Source organism: Pogona vitticeps, chromosome 2 (genome assembly GCF_051106095.1).
Source record: "Pogona vitticeps strain Pit_001003342236 chromosome 2, PviZW2.1, whole genome shotgun sequence".
NCBI classification, from domain to species: domain Eukaryota; kingdom Metazoa; phylum Chordata; class Lepidosauria; order Squamata; family Agamidae; genus Pogona; species Pogona vitticeps.
The window spans coordinates 223,446,549-223,448,971 of NC_135784.1; the positions used below are offsets into that span (position 1 = coordinate 223,446,549).

At 43.7% G+C, this 2,423-nt stretch overlaps 1 pseudogene; it reads right to left on the minus strand.

Annotated features, from left to right (window-relative positions):
- Nucleotides 1-381: 381 nt before the first annotated feature.
- On the minus strand, nt 382-536 carry LOC140705105 (U1 spliceosomal RNA; annotated as a pseudogene).
- Between the last annotated feature and the right edge of the window lie 1,887 nt (nt 537-2,423).

The window sequence follows — 2,423 nt, forward strand, 5'->3', positions numbered from 1 at the left end:
CAGCTTGCTTAATTCTTCTAGCTGAGAACCATAAAGTACTTACCGTAGTTTTTGCTCCATGACACACTTCCCCCCCAAATAGTGGGGGATAAGACACACTTCCCCCCCCCCCAAATAGTGGGGGAGAAAGTATGTGCATCTTATGGAATGAATACAGTAAAAAAGGGATTCAACCACCACCACCCAGAAGCCCCCCACTGCCATGCTGGGAGGCTCTGAACGAGCACCAGAGACAGCTTGCTGTTTGGACCTCACCATTCTGCACTGCTGGCTTTCTAGGATCTGCTTCCTGGAGCCCACCTGGAAAACCAGCAAGGCCAACAGGCCTATGGGAGGGAAAACAGCTAAGGACAAAAGAGGAAAGAGTAATTCTAGAAAAACCAGGGGAAACCACAAACACAGTCCCCCACTTAGGCAGTTGTTTTTCCCATATTTGGGGAAATCACAGGGATCAGCACATCCAAAGTGCAATAGATGAGCCTTACCCTGGGAAAACCACTTTTACAACAATGGTATCTCCCCTGCCAGGTATGAGTTGGAATGTCCCCTAAACCACCTGCCCCTTTCTGTGGCCTGTCCCCCAAAGGCATGGTGACCTCCGGCTGCACCTCCTGATCAGAACAGGGCTGCACAGCCCCAGTCCCAAAAGAGGCCAAGAGAGCTACTCAGTGTTTTGGGGTGCCCCACAGGACCCCCATCAGGGGCTGGATGTTCCTCCCACAATCCTCCAGTGCACAGATATTAGCATGCCTAATATGCAGGGAAGGCAGGGAAAGCGGGGAAATTCAAACTTTCAGTTAGTGAAGAGGCTGCTTGTCTGCTTCCTTGCTAGTCCAAGCAGTTAGAGAGCTGGGAGAGAGACCTGGGACTGCCTGGTATTGTCGGTTTAAAATGTAAAATTTAGTTTAAAAGCTGTTTCTTTGGGGTTAGTGCTTGGGTGAAAAGGTGCTCCGTTTGAGTTGAAACCTGCTTGTGTAGAAACATGCATACTTGTTTTAAAAGCTGCCTAGGAAGTGTTCAGACCAGCGCCAATCAGCTGTTAGGTGGGGAGAGGGGAGGGGAAAGGAGCAGGAGCAGGAGCAGGAGCGGAGAAGAGCACAAAATGGCTGCCAGCTGCCGGCTGCCTGCTGACTTTTAGCTGTTTTGGCTCCTTTTTGGCTGTTCTGGGGTCTACCAAGGCACTGTGAAGAGCAAGGCTCAGTCTGCAGTACCTGGTAAATTACTTTCTTTTAAGTTTTTTAAAGTTTCTGACCTTTTCCCCCTCATAAAAATGCATTAATTAATTTTCAATGCATTTCTATGGGAAATTTGGATTCAACCTGCAAACTTTTCAACTAGCTCTGGGCATCTAATAGATAATGTATTTCCAAAGGGTGTTGCAGCAAGGAAACTAACTGTGCCTCGTGACTTCTAACTGGATTACAGTACCTGCTTCCTGATTTCAGCTACTATAGTTTGTATTCAGTTTTTTTGGCTCGTCAAGAACATTGTTCATGCCTTTGTGTGGCCTAACCTGTTGTGCCTTGCATGCTATAAACGTTCAATTATGTCAGAAAATGGAGATTTGGTCTTATGCTGAGCATGTGCTACTGCTGGTGAATGGGATCAGGTTAAGCTTTGTGTTGCTGTTCTTTTGCATAACCTAAAGTAAATAAGGAAAACCAGCTGTTAAATAGTTTAATTCCACTGTTTATCCTCCACACAACTAAAAGGGACCTCTCAATGCAGTGCCAAATCAGACAAACCATTTCTAACTTAATATAGGCTTGAGCTGTAGCTGGGCAGAGTTGCACAACAATCTCATCTGTCATTGAGACATTTCTATAAGCATGGGGAGGAGGTGGATGAAAGGAAATGTAAAATATAGGTAGAGTGGTATAGGTCTTATCACTGGCTGATAATGGTCTATATTAATGCCACTGTTGACTCCTGTTCACTTTACATGGTTCAAATGTTATTCTGTTATAGTTTATTAAATATTTTATTACACTATTTGGTTCAGAATATATTTTCCCTGTGTTCCTCCTCTAAAAATTAGGTATGTCTTAAGGTCAGGTGCGTCTTATGGAGCAAAAAATACGGTAAGTAATAAAAGTCAGATCCTCAGCAGAGCTGATGATTTATTATGCTAACCCAGACTTCAACTTTCACCAAATAGCTTCAATTGTAGATTCAGTCATAATAAAACTTCCATTAGGTTAAAATCTACCTCTTGCAGCATCTCGCCTCCTTAAACCTCTTTTTTTTCTATTATAAAAGTTTATAAGAAAAGTTGTGAGTTATTCCAACCATCCGAGGACAGGGGACAGTGTCTTTATCAGTTTCCAGTTTCTGTTTCTGTTCAGGCGTGGCGCAGTAATAAATTACCGATATGTCTGGGTTTAAAGCTTGTTTGCCGCTTCCAAGATTATACTATCTTCTTT